At 38.4% G+C, this 13,770-nt stretch overlaps 1 long non-coding RNA gene across 1 annotated transcript in view; it reads left to right on the top strand.

Annotated features, from left to right (window-relative positions):
- The window catches only part of LOC306664136, a 186,320-nt gene extending 176,023 nt beyond the window's left edge, over nucleotides 1-10,297 (top strand). The window contains exon 5 of the long non-coding RNA XR_013764655.1: nucleotides 10,023-10,297. This is a non-coding gene — a long non-coding RNA (uncharacterized lncRNA). The remainder of the gene's footprint in view (nucleotides 1-10,022) is intronic.
- Nucleotides 10,298-13,770: the final 3,473 nt, after the last annotated feature.

Raw genomic sequence — 13,770 nt, 5'->3', positions numbered from 1 at the left:
TCCTCTTTGTTTTTTGAGATTGTTGATGAGCTCCTAGCTCATGTCCACCTTCAGATTTGTCTTGAGATCTGCTGGCAGGGAGCTATGGGCTATACCTACTGCTACTTTCCTCCCTGTTTAGAACCACCATATACCAACTTGCAGTGGTGCCATTGGGATGGATTAGTCTGAAACTTACCTACTTTCCATATTGTCAGATAGAAAGGATTTATTTGAATGCAACAAAAGAGAATTACATTCCCCAAAGTGTACCCAGTGGACGTGTGGTCTTAGCATTTAGGTAAACTCCTGAATATTCTAAGTCTCACCTTCAGACTTCAGACCCCTTTTAGACACCTAAAAGTGGGTCATTCTGGCATTTTCTAGGTATAACCAAATATTACTTGCTTTAATCTATTTTCTCCAGAAGATGATTTTATAACATGGTACTGGCTGCCCAAAATGGAGAAGCCTTTCCTGTTTGAAAAATCATGATTTAGCTTTCTCTTTTCCAGGCAAATTCCTTAATATTTTCTATTTGGATCAATTTTCTATATCTTTAATCATTTTCTCAATGTTTCCCTGAAACTTTGCCTTGCCTCTACCCTCTTCTAAAGGTGTGAATTGAAACAACCTATGAGGCTCTCATACAGGTTGACCATGTCTCAGTACAGTACAAAGCTCATCTGCAGATGAAATATACATACCTGTACATAGCTAAGGATTTCTAATTGTAGCAGATTTTAAGAGGATGAAGAAAAAAATACCAAATCAGATGATCTTAATCCTGTATCTCTCAGTAAAAAACTTGCCTATGGCATAATAATTTTCTTTATCTGGCCTCAACTTTTTTATTTGTTTTATCAACAATATGTGAGACAGACTAGATTCATGTCATTTAAAGATGGAAGAGATGATCTTGTTATTTGCTTCAAGTGAATATTGTGGAGAAATAACCAACTTCCTATGGTGGTTAATTTTGCGTCAACTTGAGTGGACCATGGGTTGCTCAGATATTTGGTTAAAAATTATTTCTGCATATGTGAGAGAATTTCTGGATATATTAACATTTAAACAAATACACTGAGTTAAGCAGATGGACCATCCCAATATGGGTGGACCTCATCCAATCAGTTGAAGGCCTAAATAAAATAAAATAAAGTAATTCTTTCTCTCTACTTGACCATCTTCAAACTGGGACATTAATCTTCTCTCACTTTTAGACTCAGTCTTGGACTTGGACTGAAACTTTACCATTGACTGTCTTGGCTCATCAGCTTGCCGCCTGTAGATTTGGAAACTTCTCAGAGTCCATAATTGTGTGAGCCAATTCCTTATAGTAAATCTCTCTACCCCATCCACATATACCCTGAGGTACTTTTCATCTTAGTAAAATAATAAGGGACATCTACTTGTGCCTGAAAGTATAAGCTATCAAAGACTTCTTGGGTCATAGCAATAGACACAGGAGTCAACCTGAGAGGACTTTTACTGACCAAAGGTAGGAATATTTGAGCAACAGAAAAGACTGTCATACATGAAATCATAAAAATCAAAATTACACTTCAGAAAGACAAAAATATTTACCATGATGGTATTCTGTGTAGGTTGCCAAAGCATAGACTAATTCTTCTGAAGAGTGATAATTAAAGGGCAAGAATCATTCTTGTATAGACTACAATTCATGATAACCACATAGATCTAAATGTCCCTCCCTCAAGACATGAACTACCCAGAATACATCTGTAACTCAGCAAGTCAGGCTTATTACTGTTACAGAAAGGGAAAAATGCTCACCATGTGAACTCTGGGGTATCTCAGTTATTACGTGGTGATATTAAAAAAGGGACATACAGGATTGTAACTGTGGTTACATGATGTTGGGTGGGTTCAAGGAAGAGGGGCTTTGCTCTGGAGTGGTTGCTATCAGGAAGGGAGGAAAAATCTATGACTGGGTATTTAATCAGTCTTATAAAGTAGGTACTATTGTGCAAGGTTAAAGCTATAATTAATTCAGAAGCCATCAGTCACTCAATTGTCTAGCAAAGGGTGAAGCTTGATATATTTGTGGTCTGCACAGTGACCTTGCTTTTACTTTGTGATTATGAAATGGTCTTGTTTTTAATCTTATTTCCTTTAAGTACAGGGTACTTGATGTTCTGTGAGATTGTATCCAACAAAACTCTGAGAGTTCTAGTTGTGAGTGTCAGGCTAGATCTCAGTGAATAGGGGCTTCTTCTCTTGCTTCCGAGAGATGGAAGGGCAAGTTTTAAAAAGTGTTTTGGGGTTGGGGACATAGCTCAGTTGGTAGAGTGCTTGCCTTGCAAGCACAAGGCCCTGGGTTTGATCCCCAGCACCACACACACACACAAATTTGTTTTTGTTTTCCTTTATTTAAATAGAACAGCAGAAAATAGAAGGGGGAAAAGATGAAAGATTTGGATAATCCCATTTTCAACCTTTAATGAAATCATGAATCTTGGCAATCTAGATGATGAAACCATGGGTGAAATGTTGAAGTACTTTCTTGCGGGTGGTTTAGGTTGACATCACCTGAGCCATGGAGCTATTGCCATATCGTGTGACACCACTTTTTAGAGTATTCCCACCAAAAGATTTGAATCTGCATTTAATGAAGTCTCTAACTATCAGTTCATGGGAAATATGGGGTAAGGGCATCATCTTAACACCAAGAGGGTACAATTGGCCCAATGGAAAATCTTCTGAACTAAATGGAATGACAGAAGAGACAGAGGGAGCCAGGGGCACAGTGGTGCATGCCAGTAATTCCAATGCCTCAGGAGACTAAAGCAGGAGGATTGCAAGTTAAAAGTCAGCCCCAGCAATATAGCGAAGCCCTAAGCAACTTAGCAAGACCTTGTCTCAAAATGAAAAATAAAAAGGGATGGGGATGTGGCTCAGTGGTTGAGCGCTCCTGAACTGGGTTGGATATCCCCTATACAAAAGAAATAAAAAAAAAAAGAAAAAAAAAGAGGGAGATACTATTGGTTAAAAGAGGCTTATAGAACATATTAAATATAATCTGTGAATTTTGTTGGGATTTTCAAATACACCAGACCAGAAGACGTTTTTGAAATGATCCAAGAGAACTGAAGAGGGATTAGAGAGTGGATGACAATAAGGAATACTTATAAACTTGTTGGGCTTCAAAATGGTACAATGGTTATTTTTTAAATGTTATTATTTGTTAGAAATACACTTTAAAGTAGTCAGAGATGAAATGTTATGATGTCTGGAATTTGCTCCAGAAAAAAAAAAAGATTGGAAAGTTGATTGATGAAAAGGAAGAAATGACAGAGTGCTGCTAATTGTTAAAACTGAGTGATGGAGTGTGGTGGGTTTTTATTCTTTCTACTTTTGGATGCATTTGAGAAGTCCCAGAACAAATAGCTTTTTAAAAAGTACATGTTACTTTTGTTTGATTATTCTCTCATTTCCCAGCATAGCACTCATTATTTAAAATAAAGGAACAGAAGATGATCATTCATCTTACTTTCCAAAATCTTAAGTAGAATTAGGTCTATTTCCTAAAATCTATTCCATAATTCCAGATACTATTCATGTTCAATCTCTATTTAATATAACCTTTATGGGATAAGGGATCTTTGAAATGAGAGAGGTCTCCAATAGTTTAACTATTCTGCCTTGCTCATCCCCTCATGATTATGAGAAAATAAAATAAAGGGCTACTTGTTGAAAAAAAGTAAATACAATATAATATGGACTATAACTAATCTTATATTCAGCCTTTCAAGGATGAGGTGTCAGTTGGATAGACATAATATTATTTTGGAAGTTTCTATGGAATTAAACATTTCATGGCATTTCTTATTCAGAAGCCAATCTATGAATGTTCAAATTTTAAATATCCCATGGAGCTGGGGTAATAGCCTCTGCCTAAAATGGATGAAGACTCAAAGTCAATTGTAAGCCAGTAATAATTCTCCCTCCTGGGTTATTTTTAGTCTCAGTTTTACTTCCAGAGATAGAGGTAAATAACTTTGCTGTCCACTTCTCCTTCCTAAACGTCCATCTGACCTTCTCTCTTTACTTATTGGATTTTCCTTTGTGGTTTCTAATTTCTTTCAGTTATCCTGACTGCCTTAAAGATTCTTGATAATTCAAGGACACTTCCTCTATGAAGTATTAAGCATGTGCTCAATCCCATAGAGTATCTGGGAGCAGAATTCTGTGCTATAGAATGCATGCTGAACAGAATAATGAACAGTACTTAGTTGCTCTTTTGTGGATTGTCCCTTCTGCAATTTTGTAGGATCTTCTGAAAAATAGACTGGGTATTTCTGTGGTTCCTAAGCATGGTATTATTTACTTGTCAATCAAAATTCTGTCTAATAAATGTCATGCTGTGATTTGAAGGTAACCCACAGAACTCCTTCAAATTGCCTTCTTTAAAACTGATATTGATGGCAGGAAATGGAAAATAATTTCTCTTGCATAAGGCAATTGTCATTAAAAGTTAAGGTTCCTAAATGTTTTCCTTTAATTTGGAGGGGGCTATCATTCTTCCTTTCATTCGTTTCATATATGAGACCAACTCTGTTTTAGGTGTTCAGGCAGAGAAGTGATCACATAAAGCTATTTGCTCCCAGTCAAGCAGGGGTTAGGAGACAAAATGAGGAATAATCCATGGGGCATCCTGAGGGCTCTAAGGAGAGAACATAGAGTCTGTCCAGAGGGAAGCAGTGAGGAAGAGTTTCACAGAAAAGGTGATGTTCTAAAAAGAGGGGAAAGTACATACTATACCGAGAAAGGAGTATGAACAAAGCTACGGAGATCTGAAACAATATAGTGCATTTAGGAATGCAACTAGTTCTTTACTGTTGGAAGGTAATTGTGTGTGGAGGGTGTGGGGGTATGCATGCATACATGTGTGTGGTAAAAGGCAAAATAGGGATTGGTGATGATTAAAGAAGGTAAATAAGAAATTACGATGGAGATGTAAACAAAGGGGGACACGAGGAATTTGCACTTTTATTGAGAAAATAGAACTATATTTTGTAGTTCTTTAGGAAGTTGATCTCTAAGTATTAACATTTCTATCACCGACTTTCACCATTGGACTGAGCACCCTTATGTAGTTTGAGGATGGAGATTGTATTTGGAGAGCCCATAGTTTTCAAAGCAAGATGTGAACTATTTGTGCATTTATATCAATACTCCTTTTGGAGGTTGGAGGTAGCTCAAGTGTAAGCTTTTGAGAATTTTTATGTATTTCTTATTTTCTAGGACTAAAAGCCTGAATCAGGCAGCAATCTAGTAGAAGTTTATCAGAGGTGAGATTTACTGAAGATCTGTGGAAATTTTAAAATGGCATCTTGATTAGAGTTCCTAGAATAACAAGGTTGTATTCTATGTAGCAGCTTGATATGTCCTTGTAGAAATCTTGTAACCTCTTTCTGTCTTCACATTTCAACAAACCTTCATTTTTATTTTTTAATTTTTTGGTTGTATACTGTCAGCTTTCTATTTTATACATCTTGTTCAGGATTTAAAAGGGGACTTCATTTGGATATTTCCACTTACAATTTAAGGTCTCTGATACCATAATTTAGTCTTTGCTTTGTGCAGAAAAGCATAGTGTAAGCATCAAGTGTTCTTGAAATAACAGTTCCAATTAGTTCTTCGATGAACTTCAGAGCAAACAATTAACTCGTCCTTGAGAGAAGATCATGCTGAATCCAGTTTATGTTCTAACCTGAGATATTGCTGTAAATGTCTCTAAGGGGTGAGAAGAGGAGGGTGTCATGGTAATCCACAATTACCTTAGTTATTAAGGCAAATTGTCTTCTTCCTGAAGGGTTTAGGTGTAATAAAAATCTGTCTTGAGAAAAATCAGGCAAGTAAATCTTTGACAGTTTAGATTAAGAGCAACCTGGAAGCAGCTACGTGTTTTTTTTTTCCTGTTATTAAAGTGATCCACTTTGCTCATTTTAATCATGCTTTGAAACACAGAATTCACTTTGAGATATTCTGACCTTCAAGTTAGTGAACCCAGAACTTATGCCTGGTTGATGAAATTCCAGTAGGCAGAGTCCACTTCTCTGAGTGATGACCTAAGGCCAATTAGTACACTCCCTGCCACTAGCAGAGTGGTTTAGACCATTTTTATTTTGGTCAGGAATCCAGACATGGCACAGTGGGGAAGACCTGTCTCTGTTTTCAGGATCTGTGGCCTTGACTGGGATGATTCCAATGGCTAGAGACTGGAACAGCTGGGACTGGCAGGGCATCTATCTTTAGGTAGTCTCAGGGCTTCTTCATGAAGCCTCCTTCTGTGATCTCTCTTGTACTCTGGTCTGGGAGACCAGAGTACAAGTATGGTACTTGCTACATAGCAGCCCAAGGTTCAAGGAGTGAGTGGTGTTCCAAAGCACCAAGGACTTTTGCAATCAGGTCTGTCTGGCAAGTCATGCAGCACACTCTGTCATTTTTACTTGGTCCCTCAGGGCCTTCCTTAAAGGAGGGAGATTAACCAAAGACGTGAATATTGGATAATGTGGATCACTGAATGGGAGGCATGTGCAATTTAGGGGCTGGTTACTACAGTGAGTCTTTACCAAGGCTGGTAAGTCTCACTTCTTCAATTCACTGCAAAGAAACTTACAAATGAAAATGAGCTTGTTTTCTCCCAGGCATCTTACCCTCCCTGCCACCTCCTCAGCCAAGAATGCAATATTCTTTGCATGGGCAGCTAGAGAGACTTTAAGGTTCTATTGGTGTATTGGTCAATAATCCAATGTGTTGGTGTAGGCACTGACTTCCTTCATAAGACTCTTAAAACTTGAGAAATAAACCAAGAATCAATAAGTGAGATGGCCTCAAATTAAAAAGCTTCTGCACAGAAAAGGAAATAAGACTGTGAAGAGAAAATCTACGGTATGGAAGAAACTATTAATCCATAAGGGGATTAATATCCAGAAAATATAAAGAATTCAAAAACCATAAAAAAAATAAATGGCCCAGTTAACAACAGGCAAATGATCTGAAGAGATATTTCTCAAAAGAAGAAATATGATGGCCAACAAACACATGAAAAAAAATTCAACATCCCCAACAATCAGGAAAATGCACATCAAAGCTACACTGAGATTTCATCTCCACTTAGAATGGCAGCTATCAAGACTACAAATAATAATGCTGGGCTTGGGAATTTCAGTTCTTCTGCTGATGTATTAGGGTAGAAATAAACCAGGTAAAAGAAGGGGAAGGGCAGGTTGCAATTTTAAAAGAATTGTTAGGGAAAGCTTCATTTGAGCAAAGATTCAAAGTAGGCTATGGGGTGAGCTGGGTAGATTTCTGAAGGAAGAGAATGTGGGCAGAAGGACAAGCAGGTAAAAATGCCTGTCCATCCTTCATGAAAGCCAGGATGTTGTGCTTGAGGCATACGAAATGAAGACATGAGTACTGAGAGGTAATGGGAGATTGAACAGCAGATGAGATTGAGGTCTGCCCTTGGGGGCCTTGATATTCTCAAAGAAAATGGGGAAAGTAAAATACCATGTCTTTGAATGCCCCCTCTCTGTTTCCCCAAATCTAGCCAAGTTAAGGGAACATGAGAGCAAGCCTGGACTGGAAAGACCAGAGACATAGCACCCTGAAGGTCACTGGCTTTCTCTGAGGCACATTGGAAACTAGGGCAAGTTGGTGTTACCTGTAGAAAGCTACTTTCTTGCATGTACACCAGGATGGTTGCTCCTTGGGATGCTGGTCAGACAAGCAAATGAAACAAACCAAGGACACTAATACTAATGATATCACTGCTTTTGTAGCCTAACAGATAAAATCACTCTCTCAATAGCAACTGGAGTGGAACTGAGGGTACTGTGGAAAGGAAAGGATATGTGTCACTGGTCCAAATGGTTGTCACTGGACAACACACTGTGAGGGACAGGAGGCACTGTGCTTGGCAAAGCACCTTGAGGGATTTGGTACTGTTTAACCTATTGCCACTGAACTCTTCTTGGAGCACACACTGATCTCTTGTAAACTTTTCCCAATGAATCAGATGTCTTGAACACTGTCTCCAGGAATTTTTTTGGCCTCTCTGCAACCTATCCCACTGCCCTGGCACAACTGGGCTGTGGAGAAGACAGGGCCATTGCAAGGACTTTGGTTTTCACTCTGAATGAGATAGAGATCCTTTGGAGACATGGAGGAGAGCAGTGATATGGTCTAGCCCATGTGTAAAAGATTGCTCCTGTGGGGTAGAAAGAGAAAGACCATTTATATAGCAATTATAATAATCTAAAAGAGGGGGAAGATGGTTTGTATCAGGATGGTATAGTGAAAACGAGAGGAAGTGGACCAGTAAAATATGTATTTTGAAGATAGACTTGATAGATTTGCTGATAAATTCTGTGTAGGATCTGAAAGAAAGAAGAATCAGATGATGTCAAACAACTGTAGAGACAGAGTTGTCATTTATTGAGATGGAGGTACCTGTCAATAGGACATATTTGGGAGAGATTCCAGTTCAGAAACATTCAAAAATTTTTTAAACATGATCCTGAGTGCTGGGATGGTTATTATAGGCATTGACTTGACTTGATTAAGGATTATTGTTTTAGTCAGCTATTTCGCTGCTGTGACTGAAGAATTCGACCAAAACAATTGTAGAGGAGGAAGAGTTTATTTGAGGGTTCATGGTTTCAGAGGTCTTAGTCCATAGAAGGCTGGCTCCATTCTTCAGGGCTGGAGGTGGGGCTAAACATCATGGCAGGAGAGTGTGGCGGAGGGAAGCAACTCACATCATTATGATCCAAAGCAGAGAGAGAGACTCCACTTGCCAGACACAATGATATACCCAAGGCCATGCCCCCAATGCCCCACCTCTTCCAGCCACACCCCCTTTCAGGTATCTCTCAATTCCATAAGGTGATTAATTCACTGATTGGATTAAGGCTTTTATAACCCGATCATTTCTTCTCTGAATCTTCTTGCATTGCCTCACATGTGAGCTTTTGGGGGACACCTCACATCCAAACCATAACATATATCCAGTTTTCTGGTAAAGCATTATTTTGGGTTGTCTGTGAGGTGGTCTGTAAGAGATTGGCATTTGAATCTGAGGACTGAGTGAGGAAGACCACCTTTACTTATCATGGTGGACACCATACAACAGACTGAGAGCTCAGGTAGAGCAAAATGTCAGAGAGAGGTCTGGAACTGGACACCCATCTTCTGCCCTTGGACATCAGAACCAGGTTCTCTTTAGACTCTGGGACTTGCAACAGTTTCCCATCCCATCTCCAAGATCTCAGGTCTTTGGAATTTTAATGAGAGTTACACTATTGGTTCCCCTAATACTTAGGCCTTTGGACTTGGATTGAATCGCACTACAATCATCTCTGATTTTCCAGTTTTAAAATAGCTTATCATGGAATTTCTTAGGCCCCATAATCATGTGAGCCAATTTGCCTAATAAGACCTCTATCATCTCTGTGTCTGTGTGTCTATCTATCTACCTACCTATCTACCTATTTATTCTCTACCTCTTATTGGTTGCTTCCAGGAGAAACCTGATGTTCTTTTCATCATGTCCTGAATCCCTGACCCCATGCTTTCTGCACTCCATATTTATTCATGATGATTTCTCTCATTTCCATGAATGACCAGTGCCCCCATTTCTCTTCTATGGCTGTCACACATACTTTTCCCCCTTGGATTAGAACACTTTCCCAACACTTTTGCCCTACCCCAACAAAGAGTTAATCCCTAGTTCTTTAAGGTTCAGCTCAACTATTACTTTCCCAAAGAAGCCTTCTTGAACCCTTTAACTAAGCATATGTTTCTATAGCATGTATAAATATTGTTTAATGTCTGAAAGTTACCTTTACAAGGTACATGGGGAGAGAAACCCTTTCTCAATTGATCAACCCAATATTTCCAATGCCTTCTTGGTACCTAGAAACTGGTAGTGATCAATAATTATTTTAATCATCCTCTGTATTCATTCACAGATTATAACATAATTACCATTCTTTTTTTTTTTTTTTTAACAGATGGACTTAGACTACTTCCTTAATTTTGAATCTTCAACAACATAGAGATCTGTGAGTTGATGGCTCTGGAAATCCTCTGAAATGCCTAAGGATTCCTCCTTACTATTGGCAAGGCCATATGATATTTACATTCAGGCTTGCCCAAGGATTTTCTCCATTTGGAAACACACTGAAGTGTTCAGTGACAGGTCAGTCAGTCCAGGCAGGGTGTCACATGCTTCCCACACTTGAGACAACCATTTCCTAAAATCTCACATTTTCCCATGGATCTCAGCACTTACGTTATACTTCTGAAGAAACTTAAGCTCTTTCAATGAGGGGAGATGCTTAGTCACTGCTGGTGAAATGTCATTTCAATTCCTTGCTACCTTTCATGGAGAATATTTGTAGAAGTGACTTTTCAGCACAGAAGGTGAGAAGGGAAAGGGAAGTGTCTAAGAGGTAGAAAGCAGTATATTAGCAGTATATATTTAGTAGCTTATTCACTAGCTATACAGATGAAACACATACAGCAAAATATGCAGAACCATAGGGAAAGAACAAAGGTGTAATGGGGTTGATACTATCAGGTGAGAGACTGAATTTAGGGGGAACTTCATATTTTTAGATAACTACGGTTTAGGTTTAATTGTTGTCAATGGATCAGATTTATCTTTATTAAATAGTATAGTGCAATTTTCTGGGACTAGCAAGTAAAGTATTTTGGGATATGACTTTTGTCCTGAAAAGCTTTATAAAAAAACTTCACAAGCATTTTTAATTAACACTGTGGCATTAGTCAGAAATAAATCCTCTCGTGGAGATAAGCTAGAGGCAGAGGGTCCTTTTTCCTGCTCTAAAGAGTTGGACTGTGACAGCATATGACTTTTTTCAGGAAAATCATGAAGTGAGTAGATCATCACTGGAGACTCTTCTCATGCTGAAACGCCTTTCTGTTTCTCTGGTTCCCAACATCTTCACACCCGAGATTGCCAAAGATATTAATACATTCTAATTTTATAATCAAAGTCATTCTTTTAAAGGGACTTTGGAATGTCATAGACCATTAATGCAGGATCTTTTTGGAGACAATGACTACTTTTAACATTCCAAAAATCCAATTATGCAGACTGCATAAGTTAAGGTCCAGGGGTTCTTCATTTCTCACCTTTCCAATTTTCTCTTGTGTCAATTACTCAAATTCTAATGTCTTTATATTTTGCTTACTCCACCCAGCAACACTCACCTTGGTCTTTCTCTTCCAGTTAGAGTCAGTGCCAGGAAAACTTGTAAGGATGGTTAAATCTGCCTTTTTTCAATGTATTGACCAAAATTATTTTGGTTGTAGGCAATTGAAACTAGTAATTTAAACTAATTTTAAAAAGGAATTTATTGGTTCATTTAATCAGAAAGCCCAAGGGCTGCTATAGCTGAGGGACAGATGATTGGCATCCTGAGTTTCCAACAATGAGGTCTGGTTCTTGTTATACTGCATTCAGATTTGGGCTCTGAAACCCGTCATTCTCCTATGTAGCTTCTGTTATGGTTTAGATATTCGCTATCCCTAAAAACTCTTGTGAGAGACAATGCAAAAGAAATTGTGAGAGGTGAAATGATTGGGTTATGAGAGTCTTAACCTAATCAGTGCATTAATCCACTTGAGTGGATTAACTGGGTGATAACTGAAGGCAGGTAGCATGTGGAGGGAGGAGGTGGATTGCTGGGGGCATGACTTTGGGGTTTGTATTGGGTACCTGTTGAGTGGAGCTCTCTCCCTGCATCTCTGCTTCCTGGTGCCATGTCCTGAGCTTCTTTTCTCCATGATACCCTTCCACCATGATGTTCTGCCTCAACTTGGGTCCAGAGCAATGGGTTGGTTTTTATAGGCTGAGACCTCTAAAACTGTGAACCCCCAAATAAACTTTTCTTCCTCTAATTGTTTTTGTCAGATCTTTTGGTCACAGCAGTGAAAAAGCTGACTAAAACAGCTTCTGTTCTCAGAATAGGAGAATTTCCTCCTTCTCTCCCAGCATTTGTGTGCACAAAGAACTTGCATTCTATAGGACAGAATATCAACCAACGTGGGTCACGTGCCTACTTCTGCAGTAGGGGGTAAGGTTCTGAAGACAAATTACTTGGAGTGGGGCAGCCCCCATGGAACAAATTCAGAGGCAACCTGTAATGATGAGGTCTGCCACACTGCCCTCACCACATGCTGTGGACAGTCCACCCTGCTGGGAGGAATTTTCAGTCCTCAGACTCTATTTCCATTCCTCACCACAGGGCGGTTCTTTTCTATCCAGCAGTCTAACTCTAATACTCCCAAGGGCAGAACAAGGTCGGACAGGCGGATGTTTCAGGGAAGTAGATTTCAGCTAAATATATGGAAGAAACTTTTAACAATCCTTTAGAAGAGTCAAAAAGTGAACAGTCTTGAAGATGGTGGTTTCCAGGTTTCTGACTTTTAAGCAAGGGTCCATTGTACACAGGTAGAATTTTTTAAAGAGAAGATTTATGTGAGAGGTTGGACTCAAAGCAAATGGCTAGCACTTCTGATCCTGGAGGCAGAAGTTACTCTCTGGACATGCCAAGTACACTTGCCTAAGAGCTTAGACCAGAGAGACATGTAGGTCTTGATGCATAAGTTTGAATTTTAAATTGTTGCCTCTAACTATTTCTTAAAATGGTCTTTCATAATTTTTTTTTGGTATCCACATTAAAAAAATTTTTTTTTTAGTTTTATACATATATTTAAAGATTTTTTTACCTACTTATTCAAGTTTCATGTTTTGATTATGTCAACTCATTTCCTTAGTAAAATGTAATATATAATTAGTCCATGAATGAATCTCATCTATAATATTTTCTTGAATGTATTCTCATCTTACTGTGAATGTCGTCAAAGAAGTTATAATGTTTTCTTCCAGGTTATAGTTTTCAGTTATTTTCCATGACTTAAGACAGAAATATTTGACATTATATTTGACACTTTTGCATTTTATATATATATATCATTCACCAAGCGAGATGCTTTATGTGAATTATTGTATTGAATGTATAATTTTATAATATCAAAAATATATACTTGGAGAATTTGGAGTTCTATTTGGAAATGAGGACACAAACAGTGATTTTTTTTTTTCCATAAAAATAAAGCCCTTGTAAGATTTGTAATGTGTGAACTGATAGAGACTGAGGATTAGATTCAGATTCCTGGGTTCTTATCAAACGCTTTTCCTAGCTGTGTGTGACTTATAAGGCTAATGACTTACTTTATGCCTCAGTTTTCACTCTGTAAAGTTTTAACAATAGAAGTACCTGTCTTTCAGAACTGGTGAGCTTTAAAAGACATAATGCAGGAGAAGCTACAAAACATGGCACCCCTATCACACAGTAACAACTCAAGAAACACAGAATGATAGTATTTTCTGTTTAATAACTTCCAGAGATGTGAACAAAGCTATGGTCCAGGGGGAAAGTATGCTTGCTGTGCCAGTCATCAACAAATTGCAATGCACTGTTTTGAGGTAATTGAAACATTAACTCAGGTCCAATAAGTTCAACAGTTGTTAGTGTTAAAAGCCCTGGTTTAAAGCTTAGGACTATGATTGAAACTAAAACAAAACATTTAAAACGTGTGCTGAGAAATGATGCATGTTGTAGGTACCTATAGGCTGAATCCTTCTAGCGTACGAGTGATTCAGAATGGCAGACTCACTGGTGCAACATGGAAAATGTGTTCTCTTTTGAAAGGAAACAAGGGCAAGTG

The sequence above is a fragment of the Sciurus vulgaris genome, assembly GCF_902686455.1.
Source record: "Sciurus vulgaris genome assembly, chromosome: 6".
Lineage (NCBI taxonomy): Eukaryota > Metazoa > Chordata > Mammalia > Rodentia > Sciuridae > Sciurus > Sciurus vulgaris.
The sequence above is the reverse complement of the archived record's forward strand: the minus strand, read 5'-3'. Positions and strand labels throughout refer to the sequence as shown.